Here is a 22,454-nt window from a genome sequence, read left to right on the forward strand (position 1 = left end):
AGCGGTTTACAGAGAGTCAGCATATTGCCCCCAACAATCTGGGTCCTCATTTTACCCACCTCGGAAGGATGGAAGGCTGAGTCAACCCTGAGCCGGTGAGATTTGAACCGCTGAACTGCTGATCTAGCAGTAGCCTGCAGTGCTGCATTTAACCACTGCGCCACCTTGGCTCTTAATAGCATCTCTTACATGCTATTGCACCCGCACGCGTGGCCACACCCACAAGTCAATGCACCACGCCCACCTGTACATGCGTGCGCGACCCCTGCCCTGACCCCATGGAGGGGACATTTTTGCCCTCCCCAGGCTCCGGAGACTTTCTTGAAGGCCGGGGAGGGCAAAAACAGCCTCCCTTGGCCCTCTGGAAGGCCAAAAATCAGCTGGCCGGTGTGCGCATGCGCGCCGGAGCTGACGGCTGTCGTGCCAGCAAATATGGCCTCCATGTGCCACCTGTGGCATGCGTGCCATAGGTTCGCCATCACAGCCATAGGTGAAGGAATTCCGGCTGGCAGGGTCTAGGACAGTGATGGCTAACCTTTTCGGCACGGAGTGCCGGAACTGGAGCATGCGCGTGCACACTGGAACCCAGAACAGAGCAGCTGTCCGGTGTGCAAATGTGTGATGGAACTTGGAAGAGCAGCTGGCGACGATGTCCGTGCTCACAGAGAGGGCTCTGCGTGTGCCATAGGTTCGCCATCACAGACTTGGGGCCAATCACCAGGAGACTGTGAGTTCTAGTCCCACCTTAGGCATGGAATCCAACTAGGTGATTTTAAGCCAGTCGCGCTCTCTGTCTCTCAGCCCAACAGACCTCCCAGGATTGTTCTCGTGGTGCAAATAAGAGGAGGGATGCGCATTTGTTGCCTTGAGTTATTTGTAAAAATAAAAAAGGGACACAAATAAGTAAAACAAAAATAAATAAATTACAGGTAGTCCTCAACTTACAACAGTCCATTTCGAAAGTTACAACAGCCCTGAAAAAATGTGTGTTATGACCGTTTTTCACACTTATGACTGTTGCAGTATCCCCAACAGTCACAAAATTCGGATGCTTGGCAATTGACTCATATTTATGACGGTTGCAGTGTCCCGGGGTCATGTGATCCTTTCGTGACTTTCTTACAAGCAAAGTCAATGGGGAAGGCAGATTCCCTTCACAACCATGTTACTAACTTAACAGCTGCAGTGATTCGCTTAAGAACTGTGGCAAGAAAGGTCATAAAATGGGACAAAATTCACTTACCATATTTTTCGGAATATGAGACGCATCTTTTTCCGCTCAAAAAAGAGGCTGAAAATCTGGGTCCGTCTTATACACTGAATACAGCATTTTTTTTTGCCTCCTGAAACCCCGCCCCCTTCACAAAAATGGCCATGCATAGCTTTTAGGAGGCTTTCAGAGAGCTCCTGGGGCAGAAATGAGTGAAAAACGGACCGATTTTTGCTCATTTTTGCCCCCACCCACCAGGAGCCTCCTAAAGGCTATCCATGCCCTCTCTTTTTTTGAGGGGGAAAAAATGGGCCCGTTTTCGCGAAAAACGCTGTTTTTGGGAGGTTTGCAGAGTGCAAAAACTTTTTTTTTTTTAAATTGCCTCTTCAAAACCTGGGTGCGTCTTATACTCCGAAAAATACGGTAGCAGATGTTTCACTTAGGAACAAATAATTTGGGTTCCATTGTAGTCCTAACTCAAGGATTACCTGTAGCTGGTGTTGCTGTTTCTTAGAAAGAGATCTGTGCAGAACATCAAGCTTTCTATACCTTTTCCTCTGATTTCTTTACAGGTGATTTTTTTCCCCCCTTGACCTGGAAGCAGATGTCTGTAGGAAGAAGTGAGGACTGGATCATTTTCACACCCCTGCTGGGTGTCCACGCCAGAAACTGCAGTCTTGTTGAAATACTGACATGGCAATGGAAATTCAGTGTGCTCGAAGGAACTTTTATTTCCCTCCACCAGAAAGGAAAAAGCAACAACTTTATCCAAAACACAAAACACAAAACACCCAACAGCAAAGATTGCCTTAACTGTATATTCTGGAACTCTTAATGCATATCCTTCAGTGGGAGGTGGGGGGAGACTATAAGTGGCTTGTGTTCACAAAAGGCCAGCAGAAGAAATTGTGCCTATGCGTTTGTTTCTTTTTTTTCTTTTTTTTTTTAAAAAAGAACATTAGTTACAATAATTTTTTTAATGTAGAACAAACATAGTAATGCCTTTTTTTTGTTTTTTAAAGCTTCTTTTGCATCTCTGTTTTGTAAGCAACAACAAAAAAAAATGTAAAAAGAGAGAGAGAGAGAGAGAAAGAGAGAAAAAGACTTGATGATTCCCCATGCCTTTTTCTGCTGCTGTTTCTATAGTTAATGTTGCATATTATTTTTTAAATAAGATCAACCAGAAATATTAAAAGTTTGTATTAAGAGACTGGATGTTTTTTAAAAAGGAAAAAAAAAAGAAAAACAAAAGAAGAGATTGGTACAAGAGAGATTCGCATTTTGGCTCTGAGAAAGTCACGTGCATTTAGCGAGCGGGTTAATAAAATCTTCCCTAATGCTAGTAGCTTTTATAATTAAGAGAGAAAGAGAGGGAGGAGAAAATACTGAATATCAGCTCAGCTCCTTTTTGTCGCTTGGAACATGGGAGGGTTGGAGGGGGAATGACTCCATCAGCTGCTAGTCTTTGTGTCGTTGTGGCTTATGTCTTTCACCCAAAGGATGCAACCAGTTGCAATTCTTGGAAGCTTTCTGTTTGGTCTGGCCCTCTCCCATCGTCCCTGCCACTCAAAGTATTTCCAATCCCTTCTAACAAAAGCATTAAAAAGACAAAGAATGGCACACGGCATTTCTGAACATTGGTTGGAAAACATGGCTTTGAGTTGGGTGGCAGCCTCTGTATCGGGCACAACGAATCAGGACCGTACGTTTAGTCGCAATTCAGAAGGATTCCTTGCTCGAGCCTACACACAAGAATCTTGTTGATTAAAGTTCAGACCCGAAACCAGGACCAGATAAAGGGTCAACGGAATTCAGGGGAGGGGGGGGTGCGAGGGCTGGACTTGGACTGTTTCTGGGAACGTAACAACTCTGAGCTGATGACGCGTTTAACTCTGCCCCCTCTAGCTCTGCCTAGGAAATGGAAAACCACTTGCCTTTTTTAAAAAGCACTGGTGCAAACTGACGTGGAACAAAAGGGAGCGAAAGATCCTAACAATCCGAACAAAGATCTCGTGGGAGAAAAGGAACAAGAAAGCCTCACCCAGCAAAAAATAAATAAATGGAGATATATATGTATATGTATTTATATATATATATGTATGTATATATAGCGCCAGAGAGAGTGGCGTCCAGAATCCAAGTCGCTGTTGTGAAACAAATGCACACACCAAAGAAGACGCATCTCCTACCCAGCGTGACAATGCTCCACAGAACGTCTCAGAACGTGCTTGCTGCCATCACTGTTGCATTTCTGCAGAAAATGCTGGTGAGGTAGCGCCACCTTTTCCCCCCCGATTCCCCCGTGTGCTCTCGTGGGAGATCCTCCCCCCCTTTTTTTTCATGGACAGAGAAGGAGAATATTGATTGTCTCCCTGATGCCAGAGAACTCCAATCCCCTGTAAGGTTGCTTCACCCCTGGGGAGGAAGAAAGGTATCCTGTGGCCCATTGGCCGAAGATCTTTGAAGACCTACATTCTTCTGTAGGACAGCCGACTGTAACTAAACATGGTCTTGGGTTGCTAGGCATTTGGAGCCAGCTGAAGGGCATGCAGCAGTCTCAAAAATGTGAGCTGCGACTGTTCTCGCCGCATGTCACTTTTTTATGGTTGGAGAAAAGGATGCAGCATCTGCTGGATAGTTTGTGGTAACCCCACAACCACTTCGCTTTCTTCTAAATGCAGTATTTCTCGATCTCAACAACTCAAGAGATAGGTGGACTTCAACTCCCAGATTCTGGGAGTTGAAGTCCACCTATCTTCAAGTGGCTGAGGTTGAGAAACCGTGCGAGAGACGTTTTATCATAAAGGGCTCCGTGGGGATGGACTTTTTCTGCAAAATGTCTGCCTTGACCTCTCTGTAAAGAAAGGGGGGAAAAAAGACCAGACACTGTACCTTTTGATGACAAAGGACACGCCAGCCAAGTCAAACTGGCATGGTCTCTTCCGTTGTGTCATCTGCTTTGACTGAATTGCAGAATTCCTGTTTTTCTGACGACGGGAGCGCAGCAAAAAGTGGAAATAGGAGGAAAGTTCTCAAGAAGATAGGAGAAGAAATGTGGGCCGAGGTCCTCCAGAGAGTCTCTTGACTTTCCCTCTCTTCCTTCTCTCTGTTCCATGGGCAAAGTTGGAAACCAGGATATCGGGTTGTCGCTGGGTTCGAATGGCTTTGCGTGGAGTGAGGGAGCAGAATGGCATGCGCAATCTAAACCAGATTTCCTACCACCGCTGTGGCGATGTGATTCTGCAAAGCAGAAAGAGTGGCAGAGTCCTTCCAGTGCCAGATCTCCCCAAATCTCTTTCTAGTCCACCAGCATGAAACCAGCTTCTCCTTTAATTATGGTTTTTTTGTTTTGTTTTGATTGCTTAAAGGTATTTCTGTTGAAAGGGAAGCACCTTTCCAAGGTATGTCTACACTACAAGCGCTAAGCTAGTTTCAGATCAGTTTGACTGTCTTTAGAAACTTTAAGACGGGTCGGACTTCAACTCCCAGAATTCCTCAGACAGCGGGCTGAGGAATTCTGGGAGTTGAAGTCCACCCGTCTTAAAAGTTGCCAAGGTTGAGAAACCCTGAGGAATCCTGCAGGTTGATAACTGCGTTAAGAGCTCTTCCTTCACGAATGTCTGCGCCTTCCCAATGGGACTCTCTTCTTAAGGCTACCTTTTGCAGAGCTCCTGTATGTCGGAGCTGCTGTAGACAGAAACGGGTTTGAAACCAGTTGAGGTTTGTAATATAGATGTGTCCCAAAGTCTCTTGGGATATTTATTTTTCATGGGGTGGGGTGGGGAGGGAAATGTGGGTTTCAGGAGACAAAAAGGGACAAGCAGAAAAAGAATCAAGTTGTCATGGGAAAATGTAACATGTTTTGTTAACAAAAATAGGGTTTCAAGCAATGCAGAGAACAAAATGTAACTTGATTCCCATTTAAGATATATTTTTCTAGAAGGGGTGGGGGAAGGCTGTGTAACTTTCAGTCCTTGTAGAGTGGGTTGTTTTTTTTTTGTTATTACGGCTTTTTTATATTAAAAAAAATGATTTGTTTTGCTTTGGGAGGGCTGCCTCAAGCCAGATACAGTTTAATCATGGCAATGTCTTATGGAAATGAATGGACTAACTTAAGTCTTTTGGTGGACTTAAGTTTTATCTAACTGTATGTAGGTTGGAGTCTTGGTGTTTGCTGCCTATGTGTAAAAATCCAGCTGTATTTAACTGGCTGAGATCCTTGTTATTAAATCAGATACACATTATAGTTTTTAAAGATATATATATATATATAGTATAAATAAATAAAATATATATATATATGCCTAACACCAATAAAAAAAAAGAGAAAAAGGAAGAAAAGTATTGGGGGGAGGGAAAAGGGCAAGATAGTTTAAAAAATACTTTTTTTGGACTGATTCAGAATTACTGGGATGGGGAGCACGGGGTTAAAGTTGTGTTTCTGAGTGCCTCAAGATATGGATTGTGTTCATTTTTTAAAAATATATATATAATAATTTTATACAAGTGTCAAGAAAAAAAAACAGCTGGCTGGATTATTTGGAATTTTTAAATAATCCTTAACTTTTTTAAAAGTAGAATTTTGAGAACTGTCCTGTATATAACAGTAATGTAGCAATAAATGTGACATTTTATAACAATATTACCTTTTCCCCTCTCCCCAGATCTGTCTTTCAGATGTTGTATACCTATCAATGAAAAAAAAAAGTTGTAATAAAGGTTTTACCTTGTACTAAAAATTGCTTCTGCTGGTCTTTTTGTTTCCATCACTTGCTAGATTGAATTTTGAGATTTTTGATGTTGCAACTGGAACATTATTTCTGCTTTTTCTTTTTCCTGTAAACCATGCTGCTTAAGTCATAACCCAGACCCAAATGAAGGTGCATTTTTTATAGGAGAAAAACAATCGTGGAAGAAATATGACCAAGACTGCACTGTTATTGTCAAAAATAAAATCTGAAACTGGAGTTCCCATTTCTGCATCAGACAAAAATCACATTGCTGTTAAAATTGGCACTTTTTAAAAAAATGTGTATTTATTAAATTTATGGAGCCAACAATCTCACATATGTGACTGAGTGGCACAGACAAAAATAACAAAAACATTTTAAAAACATTAAAATACAAGATTTGCTTAGTTTACAAATGTAACAAAAAAGCACAGAAGATTGCATTCCAAAACATGAACAATGCAACTTCTTCACAAAGTATGTCCTTCTAGAAGATCCCCAGGTTTCCTGCAAAAGCCACATTTTAAAGAATTTCTGGAAAGTCATAAGGGTTCAGGACAACCTATCACCTTGATAGGAAGGGATGATGTTCCAAACAGCAGGTACCACTGCAAAAAAAAATGCTCTCCTGAATCCTGGCAGATAAAACTCCTTAGTAGATGGAATCCATAACATGCCATTTCTGTTGGATCTAATAATGAGATAGTGAATGAATAACTTGGCCCCCTGCCATGTAAGCCTTCAAAAGTCATAACCAGCAACATAAATTGAACCGAGAAGAATGCCAACCAATGTGGAGCAGAGATATGATATGTACAGTTCTAGGGGTACACATAATTGCCTGCACTGGGGCATGTTGTACCAATTGAGGCTTCCAGATGCTCTTCAAGGTCAACCTTTCCCCAACATTGGTCTTTGTATCATGTTTCTGAGGTAGGATAATTTGAACCTGATCCATTTGGGCCTCAAGTGAGAACTCTGGGTTGATTTGTTTGACATCTATTGCACAGGTGTTAAACGTTGCCGTCATGTGACGTATTCCCCCCTTCATGGAGCTAGGGTGGGTGTGGCCTGAATGCCGTGACACATCTGACCCGCAGGCCTCCAGTTTGATACTCCTGATCTATTGCTTTGATTTCTGGGCTGTACAAATAAAGTTCAGAAGCATCTATTACTTTTCCCTTGCACTTTCTCGGGATCTTGTTTTCACTGTGCCACCAGAAAGATTGTTACTTTAACTAGCAGTATTATCTTGAGTGTAATGGAAATGGTCTTATTCTTCACTATCTTGTCTATGTTGGTCACTGTCTTTTCCCTAGTGTTAACTTCAATGCCATGTCTATTTTATGGACATAGAGCTATTTTTCATCTTTTTTACTGACAATTGCAAGTTCATAAAGTATGCAGGTTGATTTTTCTTTTCTGTATTCAGTATATTCAGTATTAATCTATAGAGTTTCCACTTTCCACTTTTTCTTTCGTAATGAGCTCTTCTATGTTCTTTATTTTAGTAATACAGATATATCACCTGTTTCTTTCAAAGTATTAAGTTTTAACTTCCAATGTTTATTTAGAATAGAATAGAATAGAATTCTTTATTGGCCAAGTGTAATTGGACCAGAGGTGGGTTCCTACCAGTTCGCACCTATTCGGTAGAATCGGTTCGTCAAATCTACCAAACCGGTTAGAAGAGGTTCCACCAGTGGACCCGGGAAGCAGGCCACACCTACAGAAGAGGTTCCAAAAATTTTTGAAACCCACCACTGGATTGGACACACAAGGAATTTGTCTTTGGTGCCTATGCTCTCAGTATACATAAAAGATACATTCATCAGGTATCATAACATACAACACAATGATAGTCATAGGGTACAAATAAGCAATCAAATCATATTAGGGAACAATCAATATAAATCGTAAGGATATAAGCAACAAAGTTACAGTCATACGTCATAAGTGGGAGGAGATGGGTGATAGGAACGATTCCCACAGTTTGTTCCATTCTTTTCCAATTGTTGTGTTCAATAAAAAACAGGCTATATATCTGCTTAACTTATATAGAGAATATAATGGATTGAGAAACAATATGCATCCTCAACTAATGCCATTTGCTATTATCAGTTACATACATTCCAAGCTCAAGCCTCTTGAGTAATTCCAAAGTTAGACTTAGACTTAAAATAATTTTATTATCACTTTGAATGTACACTAATCGGCATCCATTAAAATGAAAATTTGTTGCATACAGCTCTCAAAGGGTCCCCACCTTTGGTATACACTACATAAACCTGACAAAATAAATAAAATAAAATAAATATGCACATACCCACATATATCATGAGATACAGAGAAACATCACTGTCTAGTTTGGTTGTATACATGTACGTGGTGAGAGAAACGAAATCTTGCAAGTTTACCAGACGGATGGCATAGGAAACAAAGCTGTTATAGAATCTGGTAGTCCTGCTAGAAATGCTTCAAAACCTCCTCCCAGAGGAGAGCAACAGAAAAAAGACTGTGGAGTGGGTATGTGGGATCTCTAACAAGGTTTTGAGCTCTAAGCACAACGCTTATAAGCAGTATTCTGAACAAGATATAGGGAGCTTCCTATAATCTTCTCGGCTGTCCTTACCACTCTCTGTATGGACTTTCTATCTGAGGTGCTGCTGCACCAAACCAAACTGTGATATAGTTTGTTAAATTGCTTTCAATCATGACTCTGTAAAAAGTGGCCAGGATAGAAGGGTAGGAAGTTAAAACCCACCCCTCTCCTATATAATGAAATATTTTAGGAAATATTTAAAAAGGCAGAATATTTCCCCTAAAAAGAGAAGTAGAAACTAAGAGAGGCAGAAATTCTGTGCCCCCCCCCCACCTTTGTCAATGGATCATTAAGGCCTGAGCCAGAGAAACATCTTTTAGGCAGGAAACAGACTCACTCTTAATAGCTTCCCCCACCTTTGACAATGGGCCATTAAGGCCTGAGCCAGCCTATTCTACATAGCCAAGATCTACCTCATCTCATTGCACTACCCACCAAGTTCAACCAAACTTAGCACACAACCTACAGAGCTAGCTATGACCTCTGACAGCAACCAGTCAGAATACGTTTCTTACACAGGAATAGGAAACAGAGTTGGAGCCCCAGAGGGGGCATAAAACAGGGATTATCAAGCATCTCTTGCCCTTTTCTGTTCAGGAACTCAAGCCATGTGATCCTGTCCACCATTAAACCATCTTTCCAAGCAGCCTCCATGTTTCCAGTGTCTTTCCCCCCACTTGGAACTGAACCCAGAAGGATGTTCTTCCAACAGAAGGAGAAAGATGTTCTCCAAAAGCATTAGAGCAACTTATCATTCCATCCAAGCATCTTGAAAACAGCACCTGGGAAAAGGTTGGCTTGCCCAAAGGACATGTAGTCACCATCTTTCCTCCTTAAAAAAAAAAGACCTTGGGCTAAGATTTTCATTGTGGTGATGCAATTTGAACCCTAAGCAGAGTTTGCATTGGGGAAGTGGGTTGGGGGGGGGGGGTTGTAAGGTTTGAACGCTTTTAAACAAAGTTCAGTCCAGTCCCTATCCGTTAAATGTAATCCTATTTGCAATTGTGACCAAAATGTCCCTTGCTGCAAAAGACTGAATTTCAGAACGGAACCCACTTCAGTATTTATTATTTTGAATGCACATGTTTACAAGGCACTGCAAGAGACACCCAATGCTCCTTTTCCACTCAAATACAGTACAACCTTGTAGGGTCCTTGAGTTGGTTCCTCGCGAGCGCCGCGCACTGTATTGCGTCACAAAGAAGGCGGGGAAAGCGGGATAACATTGAACCATAGACCTTTGTATAGACTCGCAAGTCAGCTAACTATTCAGATTGACGAGCGCTTTTTTAAACGAGCTATTGGGTCTGCCAAGGCAAAATAGCTCAGAGGGTTGACGCCTTTACGATTTCAGACCATTTAATTCTTGTGGAGCTGTGTGGGTTTTGTTGTGTATGTGTAGAATTTACAAGACGTATTTTTCTATTCGGTGGATGATTAGAAAGTAGTGTTTCTCAACTTCAGGAACTTGAAGATGTGTGGACTTCAATTCCCAGAATTCCCAGCAAAACTGGCTGGGGAATTCTGGACTGCAGACATTTCAAGATGCAAGGTTGAAAAAAGTAGTTTAAATATTTATTTATTTATTTATTTATTTATTTATTTATTTTCTCAAACATGTACAAGATAGCAGGTATTAAGTATGAACATGGACATGAACAAAGGAAATGAGTACAAGTAAATGGGGACAGTAGGACAGGGACGTTAGGCACGCTGGTGCGCTTATGCACCACCACCCCCTTTACAGACCTCTTAGGAATGGGGTGAGGTCCACCCTAGACAGTTTAAGGTTAAAGTGATGGGGGTTTGAGGAGGTAGCAACAGAGTCAGGTAGAGCCTTCCAGGCGTTGACCACTCTGTTGCTGAAGTCATATTTTCTGCAATCGAGTTTGGAGCAGTTTACCTTGAGTTTGTATCTATTGTTTGCCTGAGTATTATTGAGGTTGAAGCTGACGAAGTCGTTGACAGGTAAGACGTTGTAGCAGACAATTTTGTGTACTACACTTAGGTCAGACCGTAGGCAGCGTAGTTCCAGGTTGTCCAAGCCCAGATTTTCGAGCCTGGTGGCATCAGGGATTCTGTTGTGAGCAGAGGAGTGAAGGACTCTTCCCGTGAAATACCTCTGGACCCGCACAATCGTATTAATGTCCAATATACAGTGTGGATTCCAGGCAGATGAGCTGTATTCGAGAATTGGTCTGGCACAGGTTTTGTATGCTCTAGTTCAGTGGTAGTCAACCTGGTCCCTACCACCCACTAGTGGGCGTTCCAGCTTTCATGGTGGGCGGTAGGGGTTTGCTATAACTCTGCTTTATAAATTTTATAAAGTAAAATTACTTCCCTACTTTATAAATCACCATTAATATGGAACCGGTGGGCGGTTAGAAAATTTTACTACTAACAGAGGTACAAAAGTGGGCGGTAGGTATAAAAAGGTTGACTACCCCTGCTCTAGTTAGTAATACAATTTGCCTGGAACCGAGCAAGCAAGGCGATTGTTTTGTACTGTAGGAGTCCCAACCAATCTTAAGACACACACACATATACCACTGTTTCATTAGCAGGACCAGTTCACAGACCACAGAGGGAAATTTTGGAAACAACCAATCAAAAACCACAGAAAGAGATACAGGTAGTCCTCGACTTATGACTACAATTGAGCCCAAAATTTCTGTTGCTTAGTGAGACAGTTGTTAAGTGATTTTACGACCTTTCTTGCCACAATTGTTCAGGGAATGACTGCAGTTGTTAAGTTAACAATGGGTCATTCAGTGAATCTGGCTTCCTCACTGATTTTGCTTGTCAGAAGGTCACAAAAGGGGATCACATGACCCCAAGATGTTGCAAGTGTCATAAATGTGAATCCATTACCAAGCGTCTGGATTTTGATCACATGACCATGAAGAGGCTGCAATAGTCGTTAAGTGTGAAAAACAACCCGAAGACCCTTTTTTCAGTGCTGTCGTAACATGAAACGGTCACTAAATGAACTGTTGTAAGTTCCCTGCACGCACTTGCCTACCGTAGCTTTCTCCATCTGTATAGAGTAGAATAACAGAGTTGGAAGGGACCTTGGAGGTCTTCTAGTCCAACCCACTGCTTAGGCAGGAAACCCTACACCACTTCAGACAAACGGTTATCCAACATCTTCTGCTCTGTGTGTTCTGCTATTTCACCGAGTTTTCCTTTAGAGAAACAATTACTGCTGTCGACTCCACACTAGAGAAAAATGTTTTCCCACATTCCTGCTGAAAAATGAGCGCTGCGTTCTATGCTTTATCCTAGGTCTATAGACCGGCGAGTAGCTGTAACGACGCTGCGCATGCGCCCCGGGGGACGAGCGGAGAGGCGCTGGGCGCGGGCGAGCCGGACAGGCGACCTTCATGGCGGGCATGAAGCTTTTGGGGCTGAAGCCCAGCTTGTTGGAACATCTACGCAAGCAGTGAGTCGGGCTGGGGGGCGGCTGTGCGGCTTCGTGTGCTGGGAAAGGGGGTCTCTCTTGAAAGGGCGCTCGTGGCTCTGGCGATAAATCCCACCCCAGCCCTCTTATTTCCCAGCGCCTGTCCTTGTTTTGCCCTGCAGGCGTGCGAGGGTGGGGGGGGGGGGAACTACATAGCCCAGGGTTTCGAGCCATTTTGACCACGTTATCCTAGTTATGAGAACTGGGATATGAGGATACGGACGTGGGGTATAACAAGTTGAGGAAGGGTGGCTTCATCCCCCCCCATCCTCTCCCCCCAAAGCCATAGGTCCCCAAACTTAGCAACTTTAAGACTTTTGGACTTCAACTCCCAGAATTCTCCAGACAGCAAAACTGTCTGGAGAATTCTGGGAGTTGAAGTCCACAAGTCTCCACAAGTCGTAAAGTTGCCAAGTTTGAAGACCTCTGCCATAAATTAATGTTTTAAGAATGCAAACGTAAAGCAATATTCTCAAGACTTAACCCCTGCATCGTTTCATTTGGAAAATCCTAAGAATAAAACCCTTAAAATTGAAGAACGGTCGAATAAAACTACAATGACAATATCTCCTTTGTTACTAAAAAAAAACCCACTAGCAAAACTAAGAATAACTTTATAAAGTTGTCCTTTATTCTTTGGAAATAAAGGAATGTCAATAAAGAGTAGGCCTTTATTTCAGAAAGCTGTCTTTTATTAGAATATGCCGTATTCTAATAAAAGACAGCTTTCTGAAATAAAGGCCTAATCTTTATTGACATTCCTTCATTTCCAAATAATAAAGGACAACTTTATAATACTGTAAGCTTACGGTATTATAAAGGACTGTCCTGTTGGTTCCAAAGGTGCTTTTTCAGGAGGCAACTGGACTTCCTGGTTTTTCTGAGCTCTGAGCTGAAGAAACTTTGGGGATGAGAAGCGAAACGTCTTCAAAAGAAAAAACAGTCCAGTTGCCTCTTGAAAAAGCACCTTTGGGACAACCATGACCTGAATGACTGAGAATCTCCATAGACTGTCCTGTTTGTTTCTCCAATTTTAAAATCACGCTCAGCTTTTTCCAATTCAGCTTTCCTTAATTAGTATTTGACATGTAGGTTAATAAATAAAGGGAGAGTATGAAACCTTTTCTCATGAGTTTGTCAACCTAGAGTCTGTCCATTTCACCATGTCCTTTCCGAGCTGGTTTCCTGACCTGTATTTAGGATTCATATGAGAACAATGAAACGCTGAATCTCTTCCAGACAAAAGCCACACCAATCTTCATTCCTAAACAGCTGACATAAATTTTATTTTTAAAAAGATACTTAAATTAAAAACCACGCCTAACATGAGAAGAGGGACTCAGTGTCTAAGACGCTGAGCTTGTTGATCAGAAAGGTTGGGAGTTCGGCGGTTCGAATCCCTAGCGCTGCTTAACGGAGTGAGCTCCCGTTACTTGTCCCAGCTTCTTCCAACTTAGCCATTCAAAAGCACGTAAAAATGCAAGTAGAAAAATAGGAACCAGCTTTGGTGGGAAGGTAACAGTGCTCCATGAGCCTTGGGCATTTAGTCCTGCCGGCCACATGACCACGAGACATCTTCGGACAGCGCTGGCTCTTCAGCTTTGAAACTACAATGAGCACCGCCCCCCTAGAGTCGGTAATGACTATCATACAAGGGGAACATTTACATTTACCTTTTAACATGAGAAGAAGAAAACAGTATTTCGAAATGGCCTGTTTGCAGTTTCACAAGGTGCATCTGTAGCTGATCTTTAGGGTTCATGGCAAGTGATTGAAAGCTCTCTGCGAAAAAGACCCCTCAAATGTGAAAGTTTTCATAACAAGAAATATTCTAGAACTAAAAATACTGTTGTTCAAGTTACTCATTTTCTCCCTATTGCAGGAAGGGTGTATATTCGCTCTGGGCCACCAGCGTCGTCATAGGAGGTGTGTGGCTCACAGACTGGAAGGTGATCTTTGGTTATGTGCCATGGATCAACGGCAAGTTTAAGAATGATGAGTGAGCAAAACTTGTGCTATTAGGTAAGGCTTGCGATGTGTGAGGCTTCCCTTTTTAAAAGTATGCCCTCCTGGCTTCCTTCTCCCCAAAAAGTATTGTATGCAGGTAGTCCTCAAATTTTCATTGCTAAGCAAGACAGTTATTTTGCCCCATTTTACAACCTTTCTTGCCAGTTGTTAAATGAATCGCTGCACTTTTTAAGTTAGTAACACGGCTGTTAAGTGAATCTGGCTTTGCTTGTGAGAAGGTCGCAAAAGGAGATCGATCACATGACCCTGGGACATTGCAACTGTCATAAACACATGCCAGTTGCCAAGCATCCAAATTTTGATCCCATGACTATGTTGTAATGGTCTTAAGTGTGAAAAACAGTCACTTTTTTCAGTGCCATTGCAACTTTGAGTGGTCACTAAATGAAAAGCTGTAAATCGAGGATTGTCTGTACCCCTCCCAGCTTCAAATTTTGACATGAAGAAGAGCTCCAAGGTCCAGTAGTTGAAAAACCACACACCTCTTGGCAAGCATAACTTTTTGTCTTGATAGGAAGGCCGTCAAGATTATTTTTTTTTGAATCCTTAATCACTAAACGTATGAATATTGCTATGAATTCCTGCAACCAGAAGCATGCATAACTTTCTTCTTTTTTTTTATTTAAAAAAAATTTAATTTTTAATTTAAAACAAGTACAACATCTTTCTTTACATGCTATAGAAAGTGTGTCAGTCAGTCACAAATAAACTTTCGTGCATCTCCTCCACAGTCAACAAACATAGAAAATATTTCGTATGTACCTGCTTAGCTCTCTCAGTTCTTCTCTGTGTTCCTCTACTTATCTTGTGGGCTTCCTTTTCCCCCATATCACAAACACCTCTTTTCTGTAGGCTTTATTTGAATGCTTCTCACCCTTGTTATTAATTTTCTTTTAAAACAGACTTTTAATCCCTGGGATTTCTGCATTAGTATCCCACTTTCAGCCATTTGTGTTTCCATCTTTATAGAAGGAAGCATATCCAATCTTTATCATAGCCAATTAGGACAGCAGTCCCCAACCTTTATAGCTTGGTGGTCCTGGGGGGGAGGAGAGAAATCAGCCCGCACAAATAGTGGACCAGCATGCATGGCAGCCTGCCACTGACACAACTTGAGCTCCGCACACATGCGCATGAAGGCCTACCATTCACGCAAGTCAAGTGTGTGCGCGCAAGTTCATGGGTCAACCACTCACATGGCCCGGTAGTGGGGCGCAGCCTGAGGGTTGGGGACCCCTGAGTTAGGAGCCAAGTGATGAGAAAGATTAAGATGACTGAGATGCTGGCTTTTGTCCAAGCCACTTGCATGAGTTGTGCTCTTGATGTCTGTTGTCAGAAATAGGGTCTGGATAGGTAATATGACGCAGGTTAGACATGATATTGCCAACTTCCTTCTCAAAGCACTTCTGCATTTGAGAATCCACAATCTAGCAAGACAAACTTTTGAGTTATGTGGTGAATGTAGTGTCCCATCCTTATGAAAAATTAAGGAGACATGAGTCCAAAGGCAGTCTGGGGTAATGGCCTCCACCATGCTGCCTCTAGAGGTGGTTGTTAGTGGCAAAGTCGTGTCCGACCCATCGTAACCCCATGGACAACATTTCTCCAGGCCTTCCTGTCCTCTTATCATTCTCTGGAGTCCATTTAGGTACACCTTCTTATTGATCTTGTGCAGGGCTGTGAACACTAAGCTTTTGAGTATGATTCTTATTATTGGTTATATGAGAAGTGATGAGGTTGCTGGGTTTTTGGTTTTTTTTGTATGTGTTGGTTATCAAAAGACAGAGTCTTATTAATTTCTATTTTTGTTTTTACTACTGTAAACCACCCAGTGTTTTGGGAGGAGGGTGATTGATTAATATACGTAAATAAATTTAACTTTGGAATGGAATGAGTAAAAGGATATATTATGAACATTTAAAAAAAAAAACCTTTTCTCAGTTAAACAGTTCATCCATTTTGCTCCATAATTTTTGCTTTGACAGGCAGCAATTCTGCCAATCTTTCAAGAATATAGGATATTATTCACTGCTTGCTAGATTCTCTTTTTAAAACTGGCAGACACCAAGAATGGATCTTCTGCAAGCAAAGAATGTGCTTGCATCACTGCATGGCACTCCCATCCCAGAAAAGATTTCTTCCTGTGGAGTATCAAGATAAAACAGGGCAAGACATTTTGAGTTTTAACTTTTGTATAAGACATATACACATGTCCTTTACTCTTATTACCTTAAAGGTGAAGCAAGGTTATGCAGGACTCGGAAGTGGAGAGTCTTGACTTATGACAGAAGTAAGGATGGGTAAGTAGCTTTTTCAGGGTCTGTCATAACGGCAAACGTCATTTAGCTGCGGTTTGAAATTATGAGAGACTCTGAAAAGTTACTTACGATCCAGATTCAAAATTCCTCCATCTGTCTCCCCTTCCAAGATTACATGAGCCGACCCCATTTTGGGCGCTTAGCAACTGACTTTGCATTTATTGTCATTTGCAATGCCCCATCATCACATAATTGAAATTTACAACATTTTGGCCGGAAACCAGCGTCTCTTTCTGGCAAAAAAACCCACTCCATTAATAAAAATGGGTTTGCTTAACGATCGCAGCATTCGTTTAGTGACTCCGGTATTCACTTTATGACCACTGCAAAAAAAAAAGTTGTAAATCAGGTCTGGTCACATGGTGATTTGTTTTACAACCATTATGATTTATAATTGTGGGGTTCAATTATGATCATAAATCGACAGCCGCTTGTAGTAAGCAAAATAAAGTCTGAACTTAGAAAAAGAAGGCCAAATCCAGTTTGCCACAGTACTATTCACTGTATTTCAAAACCTTTGTCTTTGCTAACCATCCTTACTTCTATATACGGGTATCTCAGTGCCAAAAATATTGCCTTGTACCAGGGGTGGGTTTCTCGCCCCGTTCCAACCAGTTCGGTTGGAACGGGGCCGGTGGCGTCCTCGTACACGCGCGCGGTGCATGCATGCGTACTAGTGTCTGCGCGACGCTCCAGCTGCTCCTGGAGGATCGCGCAGGCGCTGTATGCGTCCTACGCATGCGTGGAAGCGCAGAACTCGTCAAAACCGGGTAAGGACCGTGGGCGCGCCCTTCGCCATTCCCGGAAGTTACTTACTTCCGGGTTCGCCGACCAACCAGTTCGCAGGGACCGCCGCGAACCGGTTGAAACCCACCCCTGCCTTGTACGTTGTCTTTTATTTGTTAAATTATAGGTAATCGTCTCTTTTTTAAGGATCTTTCTTTCCCTCCAAGACTTTCTCAATGTCCACCTTCCTTTCAACCCAGTTTAGTTTTGCATATTTGTTCTATGATTCAGTTCTCATTTATTCTCTTTACATTCATCCATTCATAGCTATTTAACATCGGCATTCTGTGTTTCTTTTCCCCCCCATCAATTTGCATTTATCCAGCACTCACTACCTTTCTACTACTCCCTTCTCCTCCTCCTGCAGGCCAGGCTACCTTGACTTGGGGAAGCTGCTTCTCTGATGTTCCTGATCTAAGTCTCTGATGTCACCTTCCATGAAAGTGCACAGCAGCTTCATTTCCTCCTCAACGAGCACTTGCCACTTAATTGTCCTATGTAACCAATAAATGTCTGAGCTCACGGGGTCGACACAGCAATGTATTTTCTTTTTCCCTCTGGGGGTATTTATTGTATGAATTAATGCAACCAAATATATATTTTTAAAAATTTGCTTCATATTGCACAGATATACAGGCATTACGTCAATGTTCACTTTACCTATCTTGGTTGTTTTGTAGTAGAAAAGTATTTATGCCTGTGAGTTTGAATCCCAGAAAAACTCATGCCTGGTTTTCCTTCTAGCATAATTGTTGGGAAAAATTAGCTATTCTACATCATGGCACTTCCTGTGTAATACATTGTTTTCCAATCAACATATCAGGGTTGGGCTTCAAAAATTGCAGCAAGTTTGCTGCCTCATTGCTGGGTGGGCGTGGCCTAGACAGCCTCCTGCACCGCAGGGTGGGGGGGGCATTTTTCACCCTTCCCAGGCTCCGGATGCTTTTTTTGAGCCTCTGGCAGGGCAAAAACTGCTTCCCCCGGACTCCAGAGGCCAGAAACAGGCCCATTTCCAGAACCTCCGGTAGGCCCATTTTTCACCCTCCCTAGGCTCTGGAGCAAGAGCCAAGGTGGCACAGTGGTTAAATGCAGCACTGCAGGCTACTGCTAGATCAGCAGGTCAGCGGTTCAAATCTCACTGGCTCAGGGTTGACTCAGCCTTCCATCCTTCCGAGGTGGGTAAAATGAGGACCCAGATTGTTGGGGGCAATATGCTGACTCTCTGTAAACCGCTTAGAGAGGCCTGAAAGGCCTATGAAGCGGTATATAAGTCTACTGCTATTGCTATAAAAAAAAAAACTGCTTCCCCTGGTCTCCGGAAGCCAGAAACAGGCCCTTTTCTGGACTTCCGGAACCTCCGATAGGCCCATTCCCCACCCTCTCCCCGAACCTCCGTATGGGGCCTGCAGTTATCGGGCATGATGAACGGGCCGTGTGGAGACTCCTGGGAGGGGCAGGCATGGCCAGCCAGGGGTGGCACTTGGTGGTTCGCCAAACTGGGCAGAAGGCAGAATCCTACCTAGAGAATCACGCAAACCCCCAGCAGTCCACCGCTGCATTACATCCCTTCTCAGTTCTTCCTCCTTCCATGTTAGACTGTAACTTCCAGATTCCCTTTTAAGAACTTTAGAGACCTTGCTTAGCGCTGGATGTTGAAACATCTTCTGACAAATATTTCTGCAGATTGTTTGGATAGGGCAGCTTCCAGATTGTAAGCCCAGATATATAAGCTAACGTTAAGCTAAGATAACATTAACTTGAACCTGCCTTGTAAGCCCAACAAACATAGCAATAACATTTAGGCTTATACACTGCTCCACAGCGCTATCTGGATGGTTTACAATGTATAGAAGCATTATTTGTATATTGTCCCCAACAATCTGAGTCCTCATTTTACCCCGTCAGGATCAAACTCCGGGCTGTGGGCAGAGTTTGTGTGCAATGCTGCACTTAACCACTGTACCACCAGGGCTTGTATCCTGTTACAGTGCACCACTATCATAATCATGTACCACCAGGGCTCCTAATATCTCTACGGGCTTTTCCCTTTCTATTGAAAGTAAATAATTTACCAATACAAACTGTTCTTGAATTCTGTGAAAAGGAAGAGGGACAGCAATAGCAGTATTCTGCTGATGATACACAACAGGTTGGTGAAGTGATCCAAATTGGAAAGCAACTAATTTCTGTTGCTTGCTTCTGTTCAGCCTGCTGGCTTCCTCTAAAAACTTTCAGTACCCAAAACTATAAATGTTCTTTGAGGTGGATTTTAAATAGGCAAAATTATTCTGACATTTAGTTCTAAGCCAGTATGTAGTAACTGATTACAAATATCAGCACAAACACTACTTATCATCACTATGCAAATTTGGAGAAAATAAGTACCGTAATGTCTTTAGTAATGCATTTTTATTCACTAATAAAAGCCAGCAAAAATCAGACTTCTGAGGGGGATCATCAGTTTAATCTTTATCTAAAATTCTTAATAATTGAAGAAAATGACCATCAGCTAATTTGTACCAAATTATTTATTGTTTTGACCACTGCTTGTAAAAAATAAGATCAAACTTGCACGAGAGTGGTCAAAATACATTGAAATGTACAAAAATTTGCAAAAACATTAAATATTTTTAAAAAATAATAAAATTGGATAAAACATGTTTAGTTTCCATAATTTCCATAGTAGTGAATTCTTGTCTAAATTCATAAGCTATTCAATTTTATATGAATCCGGTCAAAATGATTTTCTAATCAAGAGAGCTTCCAAAACTTTTTCATGTGCTAAAGCACAAAATAAAGCAGGAATAAAAAGGAGTAAAATCTTTTTATAATTTCCTTGGAACAAAGGCAGAAACACATTGTATGAAATACTGAGAAAGTCACCTTTTCTAGGTGCTGATAGCATTTGCTGGAACCATAGTTTTGTTAAGTACCTCATACTAATTTGTACTCACATGGTAGTCTTAATATTTTAAATATTGTGGTTTACTTCTTTTATGCAGTATGAGTGTGTTAGCAGTATATACCATTTGAGATTAAGAAATATCAGAAAAAGTTTTCTCAGCATTCTGTGAAACTAACAGTAGCTACAGCAATTAAAATCAGAGGTGGTATTCAGGTTCTGACCAGTTCTGGAGGATCAGTAGCGTAAATTTTGAGTAGTTCATACAACAGGTGACTGGCCCGTCCCCATCTATTCTCTGCCTCCCAAGTCTCAGCTGATCAGGAGCAAATGGGGATTTTACAGTATCCTTCCCCTGTCATGCCCACCAAGCCACCAATCCCACCAATACCGGTAATTAAAATATTTATAGTAATTTATTTTTACCAATTGCATTTGTTAAAATACAAGTAAAAACTGCAAATGAAGAGTGCCATTTTCTTGCTTCAAAATTATTTTTGTATAGTTATTCAAATCATTAAGTCAGTAGAAAGGGTAAAAGAGAACAGATAGTAAAGGCATAGGTATTTTAGGTTGTATCCAATTCTTCATTGCCTATTCAAGCAACTTAAAAATTGTTTCACTCCCCCATTGATCTGCTAAATCTATTAGGTAGGATTTTTTTTTTGTAATCCTATAAAGCTTCAAAAGGTGATGGGAGAATATTGACAACTTCGAATTTTGGTGTTAGAGAATCAAACTCCTGAGAATACTGTGGATAGCCAAGAAAACACCAATGGACCAGTGAACAAATCAACCTATAATTCTCGCTAAAGGCACAGTTGACCAGTCTCAAATTATCCCATATCAGACACATTAAGTGAAGGCTCAGCTCTCTAGGTCAGCTTTAATGCTGAGAAAGGGGGACGGGAAGAGAAAAAGATGATCAGCAAGGTGGATGGGCTGATATAGGGTAGCAATGAGTGCACCTTTGGAAAACTTACCTGGGGCAAATCATCATGGAGAATATGTGTTGATACCAACTTGAAGGCACATCATCATAAAGCAATGCAAACTATGCTAATTGAAATGTTAGGATTTGGATTCACAATGTTGATCAAATTTGTATCACAGCGGATGGCTAACGTCTTGCATCCTTTCACCTGAGCTTCCAGTTGTAAGAGGGTACAATGTCATCCTGTCCGTATGAGCTAAGGAATTTTCTTTTTAAAAATTATCTTGATTACTACAATGGAGGGTCATGCTTGAAACCTAATTCAGAAGCTACAACTGGCAGCAGCCAATTAACTGGTGCAAAGTACCACGTGATGTGGACATTGAAAGATCTGCACTTGCCAGGCATAATTTAAAGCCTTAAAAGACTGGAGACCTGAATATTTGAAGGAATGCTGCTCCTACCTGAAGGAGAACTCACTAGGCCTCCAAACAGATCTTTCAGATGGAGCTCCCTATTCCCACCTTAGCAGCTGCTACATTTGAGAGAGAGCCAATCTGTTCTGGAGTCTAGGCTTGTGCAGACAAGATGCTTTTATCAAAAAAAAAACGGCTGCTGGCGGAATACTGAAAGAGTTTTCTAATACTGGTTTTCCCAGTATTAAAACTCCCGGCTATGGAGTGCAAACGTTTGAATAACCTGCAGATGGCAGCAGGGAGTTGGGAATTTTCTGAAATTCTGATGACATCTTCTGGTCATTCTATTTAGTATGCATTGTCTGGCACATTTGTTTGTCACCCTGCTACAATTCATTGTCCATCCACTGATTGTGTAAGAAATCATGACCATTTTTTTTAAAATAAAGGCTGGGGGAATTTGCAGCTTCCAGGGGAATTTGGGGAATTTGCAGCTTCCAGCTCAAGCCTGGTTTCAGTATATTGTCCATAATGAAGTTGCCTAATTAATGAGATTTTTAGGAGAGGTTCTATTGAATTCTCCCAGCCAGTTCAACTATTTGGGGATTGTGCATCTTCTAAAGCAGTGTTTCTCAACCTTGGCCACTTGAAGATGTCAGGACTTCAACTCCCAGAATTCCCCAGCCAGCATTCGCTGGCTGGGGAATTCTGGGAGTTGAAGTCCGGACATCTTCAAGTTCCCAAGGTTGAGAAACACTGTTCTAAAGACATGGAAAGATCTCCCCAGGGAAAAGCATCCCCCCCCTCCTAGAATTTAGGGACAAGAGGCGTCACTATCACTAGGGTTTCAATTGTTACCTGATTTTAATCGTGTCATGTTACTTTAGATTTATTGTAAGCTAGCATGACTGCTTCTGTGAGCAAAAAAAAATGTATACATGTAAATGACTGGTTCTTTTTGCACTTGCTCTGCTCTTTTGTGTTCCTAAGACGGTTAACCTGCTGGCGAGGAACGGTGTTGTTTTTGAAAATAAACCCCTTGAAATTGTTCAGGCTGCTAACACACAC

The 22,454-nt window shown here is 41.9% G+C and overlaps 1 protein-coding gene and 1 long non-coding RNA gene across 7 annotated transcripts in view; both read left to right on the plus strand.

Annotated features, from left to right (window-relative positions):
• TCF3 (transcription factor 3) overlaps positions 1-2,416 on the plus strand; it is a 133,597-nt gene extending 131,181 nt beyond the window's left edge. For all 6 annotated transcript variants that reach the window (XM_087702798.1, XM_087702782.1, XM_087702791.1 and 3 more), the window contains exon 20: positions 1,783-2,416. The gene's annotated coding sequence lies outside the window, so the exon portion shown is untranslated. The remainder of the gene's footprint in view (positions 1-1,782) is intronic.
• Positions 2,417-11,843: 9,427 nt separating this feature from the next.
• LOC148049822 (uncharacterized) lies at positions 11,844-17,661 on the plus strand. The gene is made up of 3 exons (XR_015695203.1): positions 11,844-11,984; positions 13,885-14,024; positions 17,502-17,661. It is a non-coding gene; the product is annotated as an uncharacterized LOC148049822 (long non-coding RNA).
• Positions 17,662-22,454: the final 4,793 nt, after the last annotated feature.

The sequence above is a fragment of the Thamnophis sirtalis genome, unplaced genomic scaffold (genome assembly GCF_051295495.1).
Source record: "Thamnophis sirtalis isolate CommonGarterSnake01/CBP01778 unplaced genomic scaffold, rThaSir2_p1.2 scaffold_1, whole genome shotgun sequence".
NCBI lineage: Eukaryota > Metazoa > Chordata > Lepidosauria > Squamata > Natricidae > Thamnophis > Thamnophis sirtalis.